At 33.7% G+C, this 21,569-nt stretch overlaps 3 non-coding genes across 3 annotated transcripts; 2 read left to right on the top strand and 1 right to left on the bottom strand.

Annotated features, from left to right (window-relative positions):
* The first annotated feature begins 5,119 nt into the window (after nucleotides 1-5,119).
* Trnak-cuu (transfer RNA lysine (anticodon CUU)) lies at nucleotides 5,120-5,192 on the top strand. Its single transcript has one exon. It is a non-coding gene; the product is annotated as a tRNA-Lys (tRNA).
* Nucleotides 5,193-6,262: 1,070 nt separating this feature from the next.
* Nucleotides 6,263-6,335, top strand: Trnak-cuu (transfer RNA lysine (anticodon CUU)). Its single transcript has one exon. It is a non-coding gene; the product is annotated as a tRNA-Lys (tRNA).
* An 8,089-nt stretch (nucleotides 6,336-14,424) lies between these two features.
* On the bottom strand, nucleotides 14,425-14,495 carry Trnag-gcc (transfer RNA glycine (anticodon GCC)). Its single transcript has one exon. It is a non-coding gene; the product is annotated as a tRNA-Gly (tRNA).
* Nucleotides 14,496-21,569: the final 7,074 nt, after the last annotated feature.

Here is a 21,569-nt window from a genome sequence, read left to right as displayed (position 1 = left end):
TCCATTGGAATTAAAATAAGCAAATTATTTCGCTTTAGAAATAGTGATAAATACACACACACACACAAGTAACACCACTTGCTTATATTGTTGGAAAAATATTTCCAACGTTATATCATATAAGTGGTGTGATTAAATGAGCCTTACATCATTATAATTCCTTTCATACAATTTAGATTATTTACATACTGAAATGCGGTTATTTTGTTTTTTTTTGACTTGATCTATAATTAAGTTGACAAAGAAATATTATAAAAATAATTTACCCAATACCAAAGTATTCTTAAATTTAATATAATTCTTTGTATATTTAAAGCTACTAATATAAAGTCTATGCAATACTTCTTCGGAGTTTCACAAATGATTGTATAGGTTGTACTAAGTTGATCTTGATTTGGGGCGAAATTTTACAAAAATATTAACATTTTCTCCATAACTTAATTGTATACGGGTGTCCTATCCATTTGAAATTTGCAGGTTCGATTCTGAGACCTTGAACTGTTGTCGTTCCTACTATAAAATGGCAATTGAATAATGACATGGCAAACTATCTATCCGCAAACCAATCGCTTTTAACTAGGATAGTTTACTAATTACAAATTAGAGAAAAATAAAATTAAAAGTCTACAGTTTATTGATCTAAAAGCTTTTTTTTATAAATAATATTAATTACAAAATGAATCATTGGAAATCCCGTTTACGGTAAATTCGCGAAACAAACCGCAAAGTACAAATTAAATATTTATACCTTCGTTCCTAAACTAACCAGTTCATTAATATAGAAAAAAGATGACTAAGAACCTTTTAAAAACTAATACTCTCTGTATTAGTAATATCTTCATTAAAGAATAATATTCTGTAGCAAAAACCAGTAATGGTTTCTAAACTATGTTGAGGTGTACGTAACGAGTGAGTCAGTAAAAATAACGTCCTTATAACGGGGTTTTGGTCACGGCGACTAATCTCAAAGATTACATTTGCGCAGGATTGCAATTAGTGGTATGGTTTTGTGAAAGCCCGCCTGGGTAAGTACCACACACTCATCAGATATTATACCGCAATCAGCAATACTAAGTGTTATTTAGTTTTGATTTGAAGGGTAAATGAGTCACTATAACTATAGTTACAAGGGCCATCTTAGTTCCCAAGGTCGGTGTGGGTTCATTAACCCGCATTGAAACACCATGGTATGTTACAAAACTTTTTTTCAAAAGGAGATGAAAACCTTAGTCCAGCGGTGGGACAATTTCATGCTGTTACTTTACTTGAATTTTCATAGTAATAGTCGCGTTTGGACTCTACTACCACTTATCATCAGGTGGAGTAGAATCATTTGCCATCCCGGACATATAAAAAAAAAAAAGTAACCATGCAGCTCACTAAGAGAAAATGCTATATAAAACCAATAGACGAATTCACGGTTTTAGTATCAATAGCCATTTTTTCTACAGTTAAACTATAGAGGCTTCAATGAAATATAAAATGACTCATAGAAATCCATTCACTTCACTCTCATTATACCTAAACTAAGACTGCTGATCTGACTGCTGATCAAATGACCGGAGTTTATCTAAATTCCATTCAATGTTTTCTTGTTGTAGAATATTCATCATCGTCGGATTTAATGAATGAAATGAACGTGAGTAAATTAGCAAATGTATTTGAAGATAGAGTAGGTATTGTTCACAATATACTTACGAGAAAAAACAGTGTCAAATTCATTATTATAAAGGTCCACTGATTAGAAGTTAGACGAGAAGATAATATAGGACACATTATTACAAATTAAAAACATACAGTTTATTATGTCAATTGCGGTACATATTTTTAAACAAAAATCTCTTTCATTGCCGCTATATTGCATCACAAGTAAGCTTGAGGTAAAACCGAAATATATCAAAAATATATTATATACAAATATTATTAACATACATATTTATTTAATACACAACAAATTTCCGATTTTCGTAGTTTATCCAAAACAAACGAGCAAACGGGCCAAATGATTGGCTACCATTATTCTAGGTATTTACAGATTCAACCTTAATATATTGCTTATATTATAGAAAATGCCTTAGAGACAATATATGCAGATAATAACAATATAAAAAACATGTTCGCTAGAACACAATTTCCCTAAAAAGGGGAATAGGCGCCACGATACACGACCTCTTCAATATGCCACCGGTGTCGCTCACAGGAAGCGACACGCATCGACGTAGACAGTTAGATTTACTAAGCAACGCCAATGAATGACCTAGCTTAGCAGTTAACCACAGCCATTATTTTTCCATTATATTTAAAAAAAAGATATCCTTATCAGTTATGAAATTTTAGGTAACGTTCATATTAGTTATGAAATTTTAGGTAACGGGGAACAGAAAATGACAAAGGTTTCCTAACGCCTCCCCCCCCATACACGAGTGAAGTCGCGGGTGGAAACTAGTTAATAATAAAGTTAGTAGAACGGTCGACTACGATCAGCTTAAAGATTTATTTACAGTTTTAAATTAAAAGTTAACAGCTTTAAATCTTATAACTCATATTTCAATGGTAATGGTTAATGTTGTTATGGTTTGTTTGAAAAAATAACTAGATTTTTTAATATAAAATTAGTTAACTAATTAACCATTAACGATTTTAATTATGAATATTAAAAAATTTCAATTAATATTTAAGAATTAAAATGAAAACTATCATATTAAATTTATGCAGGTAGGTTTTAACTAAATAGAATATTTAGTGTACTTAATTACCTACCTACTACTAAAAGTATATGCAAATACAGCAAAATCGGTTAGTTCATACGTCAAATTTATGTATAAGATTATAACAGAAGCATGCCTGTTCATGAGTTTTTATTTACTTTTTTATTTATTTTTTTACGCTGGAAAAACGCATTACGCGTTTCCCCCACGGGAACAGTGGGGGGGTATGTGGGGCTCGCCGATGTCCGAGGCGCCGAGTGCGCCCCGAACAACGGAATACCCACTAAAAAACCAGCGGTACCCTTTCCGTCATAACGAGGAGCGCCACGGGATCGCTTGCACATGCTACCGCGACACTCTGACGGGTGGCCTGCGTATGCAGGCCTCCATTCTTTGTGGGGATTACCAGGGTACTGAGAACCCCCTAGTCCCAGCGACGCCTATTGCGGCGAAGGGAGACGGTGCGCATAGCGCCTCATTCTTCTCCCCAGTCTACTTCGGCGGAGCAGATTTGCAGTGACGTCCTCTTCCCGCTCCCGCTCCGCGGCCTCCTTCTGCGACATTACATTTTCACAGAAGGAGACCATTTCCGACCAACACTCATTGCTTCCGAGCATCGCGTTGATGATGCTCGGCAAGGAGAGGTCTCCGCCGACAACTGCCGCCAGAGAAACCCTCTCACACGCGGCACACTCCGTCAGGGTGTGTTGCGCCGTGTCGGTTGGCGCACCACACTCGTGGCAGGAAGGTGACATTTCCCGCCGTGCTATCTTGTGCAGGTACTTACCGAAGCAGCCGTGTCCGGTAAGTACCTGTGTTAACCTAAACGAGAGCGTGCCTCGTTTTCTTTTGACCCAGCGATTTAAGTGGGGACGTACCGCCTCCACTGTCGCCAGGCCCGCTGTGGGGGACCTCAGATCTTCCTCCCATCGGGCTATCAGGGCTTGCTGGGCTAGAGCCCTGATCCGCCCAACATCCGCCGACCCTGGACGGTCGCCGCGGTCTCTCGCCTCGGCCCGGGAGCGGTACACCTCTGCGAGCACCTCCGCCTGGAGTTCCCAGGGCGGATCGCCCGCAAGGAGCATCGCTGCTGTCCAAGACACCGTACGATACCCTCTTATCGCTCTTACCGCTATGACCCTCTGCGGCCTCCGCAGGAGGGCCCGGTTGTAAGCAGTGAGCGCATCGACCCATATCGGGGCACCGTACAGTGCCATCGACCTCACTACGCCAGCATAGAGGCGCTGACATAGCGATCCCTGTCCTCCCACGTTGGGTAGGAGGCGACCCAAGGCGGCAGCTGTGTTGACGAGCTTCGGGCCGAGTTGCACGAAGTGCTGTCTGAAGCTCCATCGCCCGTCCAGGATCAAGCCCAGATATTTCATCTGATGCCTGTTCATGAGTTATGAGAATATAATAGTAACATATTTCTTTGCAAAAGTAGAAATGTAGCATTGATATAATCTTATATAATAATATCCACAAATATAATACATTATTCGATGATCACTAACAACTAAACTAGGCCGAGCCTGCTTAAATGTGTTTTTTCCTGTGTGTGTTACACATTTTATATACATTTAACATTAATAGCACACACACGACAATAATAAAATAACATAAATAATCAAAAAAATATATATTGCAAAAGTTATATTAACTTGTAATTTAATGGGTAGTGGGTAATACAAAAAATACCGACTAATAAACGACGCGCATCATCAATAAATTCTGAAACTGTGGACTTCGAAACAAAGACATATTTTTTTAGAATTTTGTTATATAATGTTGTTGTAATATCGAGTTATGAATTTAAATATTACTTATTGATTAGATTAGTGAGTCAAAATATTAAATCGTCAAAACTCTATTTTACTAAAGATAACTCTATTTTAATAAAGAGTTTAGTCAAAATCTTCCATAGTTCGTATGGAATTTGACGACACGATAAAGAAGTGGACATGTTAATCTACAGTTAAACGTTGATGCATGTTAAATTAATATTAAGAACTTCTTAGTCAGTTACGTATCGCCATCTTGTAAACAAAGTAATCTGAGATGGCTCATATTTCAAACATTTTAAGTATAATTTGAAATAAGCTATGTTTAAATAATGTATATTGAATAAAAATGGGTTAGTTTGAGATAACGAAATAGGTTGTCTAATAATAATCGGCAAGTGGGTGACCCAACTACTGCTTATTGCAGGTAGAGAACGTAATAAAATATTGTATAAACGTCTTTATAGAATCGTTACTCATAACCTAAGCACGATCGGTTACTAATGTAAAATATAAAAAAGTTTACTTCGATCAAACTAAAGCATTTGGTTCAAGATTTATTTTTGTTAAGACAGGAATAGTGCATCTAATAATAGGATATGATCATTAATTTCACATAATGCTGCATAAGCCCGGCTAGCTCAGTCGGTAGAGCATGAGACTCTTAATCTCAGGGTCGTGGGTTCGAGCCCCACGTTGGGCGTGTTACATTTTAAGTGATATTTTTAAAAAAGCTTTTTTAAACAAATTTACATTAAAAGTTTTGTAGCAAACTGAAGTCAATATATTTTAGTTATTTGTGAAGACATTTAATGATGTTCATTTTAACCACTTACGACAATTACTAATAAACGTTGGACAGCGGAAAAATAGTTACACACTGATTTCTATTTTTCTATCATCAGTAATAAGGCTTTTGAAAGACAGAGACGGAGCATTTTGTAACTTTGCAACCGCTTCATGACGTTTATTAATAGGAGGGAATGTAAATACTTTATTACATATACTGTTTATTACCAATAGGTACTTACTATATACAAAATTACAAATACAAGGAAAATGATATTTTGAAGTTGAAATATATCTAAATACTTCAGCATTTCTGACACTTATGTAAAATGCAAAAAAAATATTGTAATATATATTTTATAGGTAGCTTTTGTTTGACATATTTAGGTCCATAACCTACGAAGTCGGGGAGGATCATCGTTAATAGTGTAACTAGCATAAATAATTGCATTGTATGTATATACAATAAATAATTGTATCACTAATAATATATATCACTTAACAGAAAATTATTCATAATTAAGGTGTATGTTTGGAAAAATATAAATTAACAATGTTCACCACACACGAAGAAATAGACTAATGAAGTATTTATACATATTTAGAAAGCAACATTGGAGAGGCCTACGTCCAGCAGTGGACGACGAAGGTGTGATGATGTTGATGATGAGAAAGTAACAAAATTAATATCCTATGCCTGGACCAAGGCCTCCCCTTCCCTTAAGGAGTTTTGAAGCTTACCACGCTGCTCCAATGAGTGATAAATAGAAGGTGAATATAAATGGACCATTTCTCATGTATTATTTTTAAATATCAAACATTATACAACAAATTTAAGAAATAAAATTAAATGACTATTTTTATCGATACATTTTCCGTGGTGCAAAAGTGTGTGTGTGCTATATTTATATCAAACCCATCAGTTCAAATTAATAGGAATTACATGTTTAAAAAAGTATCGCAAATAACATCTAGATCAGACAAGCCCGGCTAGCTCAGTCGGTAGAGCATGAGACTCTTAATCTCAGGGTCGTGGGTTCGAGCCCCACGTTGGGCGAATTTTTTTTACATATACATTTATTTTACATATAAAGCAAAATTTAATTAATCACTTTCCAAAGACAAATGAGAACATCATTGATATTACGCTCATAAAAATAATAATTAAATACACACGTCACACATTCGCATATAATATAATTACTTTAATACATTAAATATAATGTTTTATTAAAAAAAAATATTATTGATCAATTCACATCTGGTAGTAGGGCTTTGTGCATGACCGTCTGGGTCCCCACTGGTCCACCTACAATAATTACTCAACTAAAATACAATACAATACTCAACAGACATTCTACCGACCAGTACCAATCAATAATACTTATTGTTGTTGCGATTTGAATTATGGAACACACAAGGGACATAACATCTTAGTTCCCAAGGTTGGTGGTGCTTTGGTAATGTAAATAATGGTTAATATTTTAACAGCCTCAATGTCTAAAGCGGTGGTGGTGACTAGTAACCATCAGGTGGTGCATTTGTCTGTCCGTCTAATTATTTATAAAAAAAAAACGCATTCGTATATAATAACGCATATAATAACGCAAAGCGTTCCAAAAAGAAGGTTTTACGTAAGTATATATCAACATCTACAAAATTGAACAAACCGTAAAAGATATGCATTACTTTACCAACAAAAAGAACTGGTAAGTACGGAAACACTTAAAGCTCAAAACGCATTCTGAGATAAGAAGCAATACGTTTGTAAGTGATTTATTGTCCCACATTAAGCGGTTATCTCCTCTCATGTTTACTGCCTATAATATTTTGAAATAGCAACTGATAAGCTCTTTATCAAACACTTACTCATCTTCTTTATTACAACTTTAAGACGATTTTAAAATAACTTATGTTAAAACATTAGGCATTGAAATGAGACCTCAGTAGATGGAGCCAGTGTATCAAAAATAATGATTAAATTTTTGAAAATCTTTGTTTGTTTTTAAAATACTTATATAATCAATCAATCAATATATATTATTATTGGAAATCGTAATTTATCCGAAAAAAAGATTCTACTGTGAAAAACGTATTCTGAAAAGTTAAATTTCATGATAATTTAAGGAAAATTTCGAATTGGATATGCGTTTTTTTGTCTTTGTCCTTAAGAAAGGCTAGGACTTTTTTTAAACAAGCTGAGTATTTATAATAATACATTTTTAAGACTGAAAATCATATATTTGTATATTACTCTCGTATAAGGAACTTTGCCTTATTGACCACTATCTACTTTTCATATTTCTTTAACCACGATCACATTGAAAATACCTATACTTATAAAATCATTTCATCTGACGATTATCAAGGCACAGTCAAAAATATTGAATCCGAAATTTGGATCATAGGTATAGTTTATAACGTGGACGTCCAATAAGAAAGGATTTTCAAAATTTCAACTTTAAGATGGGGGAAAATGTAGGGGTTTTTATGAAATATATTTACACATATTTCTATTTAGATTTTAATTTATTTTTTGCCTCATAAGAAATATCTTAACATTAAATAATGTGAACTGTTACTTGAAATTATTTAAATTATTACAATACTTCGAAAGCAATACAATATTGCATGTAAATTAGGTATTATTTATGTATGAAAATATCTGCTATAATTATGTTACGGCTGTAAATAAATCCTATTAAAGACTTGAAAACCGACAAGGCGTTTGATTACTCGCGTGGACACATTTTATTTACATATTATCGTTTGACCTACATTTGCTACCAAATTACATCAAAATCGTTAAAAATCAAAATAAATTTAAATCAAACAACCTCTTACAAGCACATTTGACAAATTCAAAAGTCATTTTACACGATGAAATGGAATGTCAAGCTACCACCGACCGGTCGGAGTGTCGAAAACGAGAAGTTCCAGAAAGTTCGAGTAGTAACTTTTTAACTAGGCTTTGATTTTTTTATTTACAAATGACATACAAATATAACAAAACTGAATAATAACTTAGTATTAAAAATTAATTATAGACATTATAGAACTAGACCTTTCTTACTAGGCTTTTAACCATCTATATAACCCCGTGTTTAGTAATATGATATTTCAGATTAATCTTTTAATTCAATTACCAATTTTTAAACCCACAATCTTCTGCTAAATTAAAATTTGCGGTGTTGTCATCACTGGGCCATATCGGCTCTTATACTCTAAGACACAATTCGAAGACGACATTTAATTATATTATAAGTTCTAACTACCCATACGTTTAGTATGAATGTTACTATGCGCTTCATGAGATAAAAATGCACGGGATGCAAGTTGTAATCGATTTTTATGTTGCATTTATAAAATTAATGCACAATGTGTCACTTTACTGACTCATCACCGACAATTGTCTGGCTGTCTTTTGTATCTATTATATTATAACGTTAGCACCAAATAAGCATAAAATGTGATAATGTTAACACTGTATTTATTTATTAAGTAGTTTTAATTTATTAAATACTTTTAAGAAAAATAGTTAAAAATACTTATTTTTTCTGTAAAATATTATCTATATCAAAAATCAATTAAAATAACTAGTTGAATAACTATAGTCAATATAATCTATTTATTTATTATCCACTTATAGTATCATTGTTATGTAACATACATTCATCATTCGTCTCATTGGCCTTTATCCTATTTATTAAAAGTATTCCAATGTGTTTTAAAAAATTGGCAAAACAAAGATATGCTCGTACTTTCGCAGCAGGCCACCTGCCTTACGGTGGGTTCACTGTATCTGGGAACCCCTCTAGAAATAGAGGCCCGCATAGGTGGGCCGAGCGTCGGAGCGTCACGGATGCATGCGCAAGCGATTCCGTGGCGCCCCCCCAAACAGACGAAGAAGATACCGCTGATTTTTATTGGGTATTCTGACGCTTTCAGCGCCGGTGATACATACCCCCCACTATACGTGGGGGAAACGCGTAAACGCGTTTTTCCATCGACAAATGGCCGCCTGCTTGACACCAACCCTCTTTGGTAAAGCTTTTGTTAGTTTCCTACCACCATAAAACAATATCAAGTTTTTGAAGCGCTAAGATAATTAATTCATGCGATGTATGCGGTAAATACAAAATTTTCGACCTAAAAAGTTACCCTTTTGAAAGTTCTAGATCCAATTATCAATACTTAATCCGCGCTCAAAGCTCTTGTCCTCTAATTTCAAGTCTCATGATCCGATTATAGTAACCGTTATATAACATAAGAATGAGGTGCCTTGGTATATTAAAAAAGTGTAGGTACTCGCAAAAGTTCCGCTATACCGTATTTTAAAACAATAGGCCGCCCACATGCACCAGATTATACAAATTCTACCAATGCATTCATAACGCATTCATAAAATATTATCATCTTTAGCTTCTTGCAATAGGTACAAAGAGTTAATAATATATAGTTAGTTAGTTATAGTTAGTTAATAATAGTAGTTACCTTAACTAAAAAACCGTACCATATTATCAAAAGTTTAGTTATCAAGCAAACACTTTAAGAAAAACTTATAGTGCTAACAGTGGCTTTGCAAAATCATATTCAGCCCACATTAATCCACTGCTCGCATCCATTGAGCATCCGCCATCTTCCTAAAATCGTCTGACCATCGGGCGGGTGGTCTGCCCACTGGCCTTTTTGCTTCTCTTTTTTCTTTCTTTCTTCTTTTTGGAGTGGTGGCCTCACTCCGTGACGACTTTAGTCCACCTTCCGTCTTCTCGTCTGGCCAAGTGTCCAGCCCATCTCCACTTTAACCTCGAGATATGCTTCCCAATATCTTCAACTTTCGTCTTTCGTCGGATTTCTGCGTTTGGTACACGATCAACGAGGGAGATGCCTAGCATAGCACGCTCCATCGCCCTTTGTGCCACTTTTATTTTGTGCATGTTACGCTTAGTAAGCGTCCAAGTTTCGGCACCGTAGGTGAGTATAAGCAAGACACATTGGTTAAACACCTCTTGGTCTTGAGGCATTGTGGGAGTTTGGATGTCAACGTATCTTCGAGCTTTCCAAAAGCAGCCCACCCTTATCCAATGCGTCGTTCGATCTCCTGTATTTGAGATTTCCGATCAAATGATAAACGATGTCCAAGATAGATATAATCGCTGACCAACTTACCTACGATTATGTTAGGTGCACGTATGTGGCGATTAGTCATGATTTTGGTCTTGGACATGTTCATCCTCAGACCGATCCTCAGTGAAACTTCTTGCAGATCTGCTAGCATAAGTTGAAGTTCTTTGGTGCTCTCGGCGACAAGAATCAAGTCGTCCGCGAACCTAAGGTGCGTCATGCGTGTTCCGTTTATATTGATACCTCTCTCCCTCCAATCCACCTTCTTCAACAGATCTTTTAAGACGGTGTTAAAGAGTTTCGGCGAGAGGTTATCGCCTTGTCGGACCCCTCTGTGAACAGACACGAGGTTGGTGTTTTAGTGCATGCACACCTGCATAGTCGCGAACTTGTACAGCTCTCGGAGGATATCTACGTATCGCTTGTCAATACCGCAGCGATGGAGAGATTGAAACACGGCCCAATGTTCGACACTGCCGAAAGCCTTCTCGTAATCAACGAAGGCAAAGCACAGGGATCGGTTATACTCATTGCACTTCTCCATTAGCTGCTTGACAGTATGGATGTGGTCCATAGTTGAGTATCCACTCCGGAAGCCAGCTTGCTCGACAGGTTGATATTCGTCGAGGGTGTTAGCGAGTCGGTGGCACAGGACTTTAGCGAACAGTTTGTAGACCTGAGAGAGAAGGACTTCAAGTATAGGTTTTCCACCTGCCTGCAACATTTCGACATGCACCCCGTCCTCACCAGAGGCTTTACCTTTTTTCATTTTGCTTAGCGCATGTTCTACTTCATCTGGTATTATATGAGGTAATTCGCCTTTTTCGATTCGCTCTACTAGCGCTGCTCTGGGGTCCGTCGCATCTTGTATCGATAGCGATATTTTTGAGGTATACAGGTCCCTGTAAAACTCTTCGACGATCTTTATAATTTGTTCACGATCAGACACAATATTGCCGGCATGATCCGTCAGCTTGTTTATTTCCCTCATGCCCAAGCTAAGTTTTTTTCTATAAACTTTCGGGCCCCTATTGTCTTGGATGGTTTTTGCAATAGTTCTGGTGTTATAATTTCTTAAGTCATTACGGATTGCCTGCTTTATAGCCTTATTAATCTCTCTCTGATCTGATGCTATACCAGTCTTCAATTCCCTTCTTTGGGATAGGAGAGAGAGCGTATGAGATGTTAATTTCGCCTCTTTATGTGGCTTCTTTCCCCCTATGTGTCTCTTCGTGGTCTCCGTCAGTACTGTGCACAGCAAGTCGTTCAATGAGTCGACATTTCGGTTCTCTTCTATAATCCCTTCGAAAGAGTTTTTGAGTTCCAGTTAAAACTCATTTTGAGTTTGTAACTATCCCTACCATATTTTGAGCTAGATGTTTTAAGCAGTTTGGCTCTTTCTTTGGGAAGGTTATACCTGAACGTGGCTCTCACTAGACGATGGTCGCTATTAGTTTTAAAGCGACTTAAAACTGATACGTCTGTTATATTTGACTTATGCGAGCTAATTATGTAGTCGATTTCATTTCTCGTCCGGCCATCCGGGCTAGCCCAAGTCCATTTCCTTGAATGACGCTTTTTGAATAAGATATTCATTGCGTATAGATGATGTTGCTCAAGGAAATTTACTAAAGTTTGCCCCGCGGATTACGACTACCTAGCCCAAACTGTCCTACCGACGTTTCGTTTTTTACTTGAGGTCCTATTTTTGCGTTAAAGTCACCCATTAGTATGGTATAATAGCAGGCATTTTCCTGACGCGCTCTCCTTATGTCCTCGTAGAAGGCCTGTACTTCTTCATCGATGTGGTCGCAAGTAGAAGCGTATGCTTGTATGATCTTGATGGCATACCTTTTATTTAGTCTCAGATTAAGATAACAAACTCGTGTTGATACACTTGTTACCTTCTAAACATCTGAGTAAAGTCTTCTATGTATTAAGAATCCTACACCACCATAAGAAGTGTCTTCGTGGCCTCTGTGGTAAAGCAGATGACCACAAGATAAGCGTATAAGATCCTCTCCTTGTCTTCTTACCTCAGATAAACCGATCACATCCCATTTTATACATTGAACTTCCTCTAGGAGTTCATAAAGCCTTTCGTCAGCATTCAAAGTCCGAGTATTGTAAGTAGCCAGGGTCATTGTATGGCAGCCGAGTCTCTTCCGGAGATTCTTTGCACCCTCCACCCCGCCGGAACCGAAGCCGCCGCCGTAACTAGGAATAGCGGGGCTGCCGGGGACTGAGGGCCGTGGTACTGGTGCGCTATTCATTTTGAGGGGTTTTTAGCCTTAAAACGCCACGCTGGCCAGGCGGCTTGGCGAGTCTTCCTGTCACGTTGGCCTGTTCCTCACCAGCTCCTTCCACCAAGAGAGAAGCTGGTGAGCAGCAGTTACCGGGAGGGACCACTGGGAGGTGTGACTCGAGCTTCTAACGGCAAACCGGCGTAAAATATTGATACTGAAACACTCAGCATCGCCATCTCCAACCAATTCGCCGTCAGAAGCCCCATTTACCCTCCTCCCCCTTAGCAAAATTATACGTTAATAAATTATTGCTTTACGATACTTTAGTAATTTATCTACATGGGCACCGTATAAGCAGTCTTACACCCACGCACAACATCTGAGTTAAATATGACTTAGTTTTATAAACGAAAGTCATGCGGGATCGTATTCATACCGTTATATTTCATTAAACGTGCGATTTCAGTACGTGGGACGTGTCCTAGGTGCGTTGGGACGGATTATCCCTTAACTGCAAGACCATGCGTCATGAGTTTCGGATATGGACTTGTAGGGTGTGGCGTTGAAGGATTTATATCCGTTGGGTCTCAATTGTTCAAAGCAACTTTCTGTTGAATATTTAACAACGTAATATCTTACTTGTGTTTCTTAGTTGTCCCAACACCTTTTTATATTCAAAATGTGTGTCTTCAGTTCAGATCTCTGATTTGTATTTTTTGTTTTGAACTTTTTCATATTATTTTATTTTCTATTTTATTATTATATTCATCGATTTTCCAGTGGTGAGTTACGTATCGAAAGATATCAGAAGATAAAGAAATTTATTTTAATTACAAGCTAATAGGGAGGGAAACACAGCCCCCTAAGCAGTACAAAAAATAACAGGCCCCACATGAAGTCCTTCCTTGTTTACTCTCCGTTAATGAAAGTAGTCTTACAAACTTATTCCATTACAAAAGTGTTTATAAAACTATTTATAAATATTTTAATAATTCTAAATAATTATTATATAATAAAAATCTAAATAATATTTACATACAAATATTTCAGAAGCATTAAGTAGGTAAAGCTTTTCAGATTTTACTCTCGTGTAATCACGTGTTACATCCACTTTGCCATTAGGTCTGTTAAACAAGATGAGACTTTATTATAAGTGAAAAGTTTTCACCGCCACATTTCGTTCCATAACTCATTATATTTCATAAAACCACACTATACTACAGCAAAAATAAAAGAATCAAACGAAGAACAAAAACTTATTATGTTGCAAAACAAAGTAGAAAATAATAATTATGATTATGATAATAAATGCGAAACGGATAAATAATTGTACATTTTGTTTTTTTTTTTAATATTTTCATTATTATAAATGGATAATATAAAAAAAATACATAATAACAATAATGTTGCTGTCGTTGCGCCATCTAGTAGTGAATAGCTACAATATACAGAAAAACCCTGTATATAGTTATCGGCTGTAAGTATAGATGGCAGTTTTAAATATCATAACTATGTCGATGTTTTTAACTTTGACATATATACAAACAAATAATAAAAAAACATTATTTAATATTACAGAAACTGCTTAACACACACAATGTAAAATTGAAACTAAGTTATTCCTAGTTGGCAGATTAAAAATACTCAAGTTTAAGAAGACCAATATGAAATCTTACATCTTATATTTATAAAGTAAATAATGTAAATAATAAAAATAAAAAGAATTGAAGCAACCAAACATAAAAATATTCAAAAATAATGCCAAATAAAAAATTCTGCATCGGCCGGGAATCGAACCCGGGCCGCCCGCGTGGCAGGCGAGCATTCTACCACTGAACCACCGATGCTCACATATGGAGTGACAAAAATATGCTTCTATATTTAATTTATATCTAATTTAACAGTTTTAATAAATTTTATATGAATATAGAAAATGATCGTACAATTTTAATATTTATTATTAACAAAAAGACTTTGTTCTTTTTATTTTAATTTTGTATTTTATAAAAATGTCTGTATATAGATGTAATTTATTTGACCGAATTATCACCTTCGTTTATTATTTTTTTATTCTGTCTGTTATTTAATACATAATATAGCGAAAGGAACTTCGTCCTATACAGGTATCCCACAACGCCTCTCGTTTTCTTATAATTTTATAATTGATGCCTAAATATAAAATTTGCGATAATTATAAGCTTTATAATTAATAAACTGTACAATAACCTTGAAAACAAAAAGATAAATCGAATGAAATTTAGAAGGTACAAGGAATATAATTAATATTCGGACATTTACACATTACTTTAAATTATGCACAAAAAAATTACTTCTTGCCGCCACGCGTTTAAAAACAACAATATTTTTACAAACCTAGTATATAACCACATAATATTGTGCCATTTTATTAAATATTTACCTATATGGAATGAAATTAAGGAAAAAGAATATAAATATTAGTTTAGTACCTAGATGTCTTGTTTTATTACGTATATAGGTACCATATTTTAATTCCGGCATCGATGTATATTACAAAAACGTTTTGTTGAAGATTTTACTTGTGGAAACATCAATAGTACTCTGTCTTGTTGTAGTTCTGGTATGGTGAGTAATCTTAGACTCCATATTAAGCGATACAAAGATATAGTACCTACATGGGTTAAGGTGACCGCTTACAACTAAACTGAATATTTGCGCTTCTGCTTGCAAAAAAACAAGTAATTTTTATATTTGGTGCCTGAATAATATTAAATACTTACAATTGTATAACTGTTTTTTTTCGGGAAACTTAAAGTAATATTGTTAGAGATAATCCCATATATTAATATTTTAATTACTATATAAATGTACTGATCACAACTATGATCTAGAGGCTAGCTATAAAATTCAAGCATCAAACCGCATCATGTCAACCCATTAAAAAGTTATTGTTATTTGTCGTCACATCGCATTATGAACATGAGGGAATAGAGAGTGTCCCTGTCCTGTTTGCACACACACTTGTGCACTAGATATAATATGCTCGCGGTTAGCTAATCTTTATTGAGTATGGTCGCCGTGGCCAAAATCGCCTAGGAAAACATAAATGTCGTAAATGAACAATCAAAGTATATTTATTAGTGTATATTATATACATTTCATTCCAATCACGATTTCCAAACAGAACTGCAAATTATATGCCAATAAACTTAATAACGGAAAAGATTTGTGTCTTTATTGATAAAATATTTGTGTTATTTTTTGTTTACATTTCGCTCGTTGCTTTTTGGTGTTCCGGTAAAGTAGATTGCAACACTTGGACTAACGCAGGTAATGACCGGTTACGGTAGTTCTGGCGAATACTTACATAAGATTAGACACAAAGAGAAAACAATATGCCAGCAGTGTGTCGCTGACCGGGATATTACCGGTCGGCATACTCTGGAGTCATGTATGTATTCATAAAATAAAAAGAAATTTCTCCCTGCAAGCAGTCGTGTCAGCAATGCTCCGAAGTGAATCGGCGTAGACTGCTGTGGTGGACCGGAAATTGACCGATTTTTCCACCTACCTAAGACTTAGGTAGTCTTAGGTATGCCTTGCAATACAATAAGTTACATATTGCGTGACAAAAATTATAAAGATTTACACAACTTTGCTTAAATCTAGACCAAGATTAAAATTTACTCAGATTGACGATACATTTTTATATGCTTTTCTTAATATTAAAAATTATTTTTTTTAAATAAATCTTTATTTTTGGGTTAAAAAGCTCAATGCACCTGCGATATAAATCTTGAAAATCGCTACAGTTCGTTGACACAAAGGTATATTTAATCGATGCTTACAAAGCATAATATGACTATGATTTAAGCAATTGACCAAGCCAATTGTTAAGCTATCACTAAATAAATAAAATAAATAGTGGAGCCTTCCACTTAAATATTTCGATAGACAGTTTTATTTAAAAAAGAAATAGTAGCATTCAATATAACCATTTGATATAAAGCATTACACTTATATAATGACTTAGCATTATTTATTTTATATAAACCTAAGAAAATGCAATCATTATCTTATCCAAAACTCTCCAAATTTATTTACAATGATCTATAATAAAAGTCATAAAATTGTTATTTATACGCTACGGCTATTATTTTTATTGAGTTCAAAGACCTTAATTTATTTTTTTAAGTGAGAATCAACTTTTAAATACATGAATAGTAACACTTTGCGTGTGGAAAACATGTTCTTAGTAAAGAATGGTAAACAACAATGATTAAGCCTTAACTATAAACTCTCAAAGCAAAACTCTTAAACCATACATACGGAGCCTAGAAAAACACCTAGGGAGCAAAATGAAATCAGTATGATTTTTTTTAGACCTTCAATTGTATTGAATAACGATATTCTACGTAATTATTAAATTACTATGGCAATTTAAAGTTATATTTCCAGAGCTGTTCCAAAAAGGTATAAATTGTGTGAAGTCTTTTGGATATTAAATAAGAATGGGCGTTCAATCTTTGTTTTTTTTTTTAATTATAATTCCTAATTTGCATTCTAGTAAGGTTGGTATGACATCGTATCTTTTACAGATGATATATTTGATTGGTAGCCAAACCTTATTAAAATTATTCAAGTCTATTATTGGTTTACTGTTGATGCCTACTTGATAATGATAAACAAACTAAATGTATAAAATTCTCTATTTAAAAAATAATTGCATATATTTGTAAATATTTTTTATTTTATTTATTACAACACGATTGTTGTCTTTTTGCTCAAATTTGAACTGAAATTTTAGTCTTATCATATCTGAAGAAGTTAAATTTCAATAATACATAATCATTGCATACATTTTCTTTATAAACGCTATTTTATAAAATTTTAAATTTATAAACTACAAATACATTGTACTGTATAATATATTCTACACTTCTAAATCATTTTACTATATATTCTAAGAAAATAATTACTTGGAAGTAGATAGTTACTATAAAGACATTTCGCGATTTTGATGTGTTTCTAAGTCGTTTCGTGAAGATTTATATCTCTACTCACGAATTGATACGCTGTCAATAGACGCTTTATGGGAAAATACAGTTATCTCGTGATTCAGAGAAGATATAATAATAGAACGATAAACACCTATAACTAGTATCGACCACAACAGAGGTAAAGCCAATTTGCATAACATTTATTTAAAAAGGATCGTAAAACTTGTAATCTGTTTTATTTGACATTGAACGTCATGACCACAACATAAATATGTATATATGAAAACACATTTTATATGTACTTATATATTAAGACTGTCATCACCCGTGCCTTTTTAAATTATTTTTTGCGTTAATCGCATTCAAAGTCAAATTCATGCATCGGTATATCATTTCTTTATTTTACTTAAAGGCAGATAGAACTACTTGATTATTTAACATAAGTAGACTTTGTCCATAGACATTAACACAGTAAAAATTATAAACTATTTCTGACACTCTTAATGCGGTGACAACAGTGAAACCTAAGATGTTATGTCTCTTGTACCTGTAATTAAACTTGCTTACTCACTCTTCAAACCGGAACACAATGTAGTGGGAATTTTACAGTTAGAATTAGGAACTAAGGATTGTTGTGTAGCGGCAGAATAACTAATGAGTGGGTGGCACCAGACGAGCTTAAACAGGGACGGGAAAGCTAGTAGTATTCTAATTTTGTAGCATGTACATTTAATATGTTAGTATTTTTATTTTATTTTTTTATTATTTTACAGTTTTGTTATACTTTCCATTGAGACATATTAAATTCAATATGACCTTCTCGCCTCGATTTCGCATCCGTCATTATCCCGTTCCACATAAAAGTAACAGATTGTAAATGTCCATAGCTGGACAAAGACCTTCTCTCTTTTTGAGGATAATGTTTGGAGCACATGACACTGATTTTCACCCAATATAATAAACAGTTTTCCTTCACAGCCAAGCACGAGATGAGTTATAAACACCAATTCAGTCATGCTGGACCGGATTTGAAACTATAATCTTCGGATAAGATTCATTTGTTTTGACGTCTTGGTTATCTCGGTATTTCTTATACGTGGTATGTCATTATATAGTTTGGATAAGGGTTAATAATAACAAGCAAATCGAACTAAACCTTTGTACCTGATTTTTATTTTTATTTTGAACGATAAAGTAGTTATTTCTACTTTTTAACTATAAAAACCTACATTACGTAAAAAATAAATGGTTTATTTATCATCACACCTTCCCAAGGGACCAAGACCATATCTCCAAACTAACTTTGGATTGAAACCTTGAAGGATAAAGAAACATGGACGGCCTAACCAACTCTGGCGTGCGTCGTACCGAAAAGAAAAAAAAAAGTATTGCTGTGCTCTATACCATTTACTTAAACGTTTATACTTTCAAGTATGATATAATTTTTTTGTTTTTTAGAAGATTATATCGTATAATCTTTAACTTTTTATACAATATTAAAATCACTACATTTACTACGTGTTAATATGACGGCTTAAATTTTTTTTTTTTAAATAAGTACGACCAATATTTCTATAAAAGATATTTTAAATATTTGGCTATGTATTTAAATTGAAATTTATTATTTAATTTCAAAGCATTAAGATCTATCAAATAAAAACAATATTTTATGTTATTATATAGTTTTTATATATATTTAGGTAACAGTTATACAATATAGGTACAATAGCCAATCTTGATTGAAAGGTCACGTCGAATAATAGCATTAAGGCTAGGTCATTGGGTTAGTGTTGTGCTGGCCCAAGGTTTTATTCTAAATCCCGTTTGCCATAACAAAATTATACCATCTTCTTCAAATATTTTAATAAATACTTTTGCATCACATAAATAACATACTTTTTTGTAAACTCCCCTGAGAAATTTGAATTAATTAAAAATTTATAAAATATTTCATATTAAAACAGATCATACAATAATTTAGATTATAAAATACTTTTTTGCTGACTGTACACATTATGTAGCTCCCATAAGTCAAGGTGTTCTCACTAATATCAAATTACATAGTAACTGGTAGTATAGCTCAAAACGTGATGATTTTTTTAATAATTTACTTTTTGAAAACAAAAGCTTCTCAAATTGTTACCTATACAAGTTTATTCTTGTGATTTTCAAAACATCTACCGACCTTTGTTAATAACTAACGTCATTTAATTTAAGTTGTAATAATAATGTGAATAATGCAAATTGTATGTCGTTGGAAGCTATTATTTTAATTTATTAAATTTATAAAAAATAAATATGTTAATACGAATTAAAATAACACAAATATTTCTAACTTTTTAAATTCTTAATTACTTAACTTGCTAGAAAAGAAATATACCAAAAGTACTTTCATTTTCATACCTGCTGCTGTAGGATAATTTTACTCACAAGAAGTTGAATTAGTGAGAACAGTCAGCTACAAAATTGTAGGTCATGATATGACCTAGTTATTCTATCCTGTATGCACATACCTCGCTGCAGAAGTTTAAGCTAACTAGTTTGAGTATAAGCTTAGGAGAAACAATGAGGCTTTAAAAATAGCCTTGTTAATTACTAAAAATTGCAAGTACCTATGGTTGTATGTAGGTACCTATGATTTATTTAGTAAGTATAGTTCGGAAATGGCAGATACATTCTTGAATCTTTATCATATATTAAATACCAGTATAACCTAAAAATGGTATCAGATATCTATGTATATATTTTCCATTAAACATCGTACAATTGCGGTCCAAACCATATTTTAATAAAGCAATTATTGTGAAAACTTGGTTCATTATTAACTAGGTTAGTTTTTGTTACGAAAAATAAAAGATTACCGAGGGCTTAAAGAAGTGTTTTACATAACCACTTCACGTCCAAATAAAGAAAATAGAGAAGCAAACCTAAAAGTAATTTAGCTATGCCGGAAGTAGAGGTGGGACTGTCGACGAAACGCAGCTGCACGGTAATAACTGTTGAACATCTGTAGGTACTTAACCTAGGCAGTAGGCCGTAATATGATTAATTTCTCGGTACCGGCATGAACATTTTAATGTATAGTAAACTTAACGTAAGCCTTTACTTTAAGTTACTTTGAAATTTTTCAAGAGTTTTATGAAAGCATTTAACAGTTTTCGTAACATTTATGGAATAATTTTTAGATACGCAAATAATTTTGATTTAAGAAGATACCATCTTTTGTACTGTTTGTGTACTTTTTATTTTTCATTGTTAATTATTTTTCTTGGTATGCAAAAACTTTTAACGTCTAAATAAATGTCTCTGTTACATTTATTTAGGCGTTAAAAGTTTTTGCATACCTAAATATAAATAAGTGTCTATATTTTTTTACAGTCTGATTAATAACTTTTTTACACAAGATGATGGTGAACGTAAGCAGAAAATTCTGGAACTATAGTCTAAGTCAAAAATAATAAAATTATATTATTATTTTTATGGAACTTACTATACTATTACCAGTGCCTGAACAATTTCAGAATTTTTTTTCATTCAAATTCATATTACTATTATATTGTATATGAATAAATTATATATTTAAATAAAATTAGTAATGGTGACAAAGGAGCATTGAATAGTACTTAAAAATTATGCTCTAATGATTGTCGTGCAAAGCTAAGGTAAATTACTTTTTCCCAATTTCCGTTTAATTTCTGAGCACGTTATAAATGTAACTTAATACGCTCAAATTATACATCAATGACGGTATTACACTTTTAATTTAATTATACCATTAATACCGCAACATCAAATGCCCGTTTTTATCGGACTATTTAAGTGTTTCAGTATAATATGTTTGGTATATGTTCAAGGAATGTTACAAAATATAAAAATCATATTTTTAACTGTATTATATTATGTTCCGAACCCGTATAGTAAAAGAAAAATAAAATTAGAAAT

Source organism: Nymphalis io, chromosome 15 (assembly GCF_905147045.1).
Source record: "Nymphalis io chromosome 15, ilAglIoxx1.1, whole genome shotgun sequence".
Lineage (NCBI taxonomy): Eukaryota > Metazoa > Arthropoda > Insecta > Lepidoptera > Nymphalidae > Nymphalis > Nymphalis io.
Note: the sequence above shows the minus strand (reverse complement) of the source record. Positions and strands in the feature narration are given on the sequence as shown.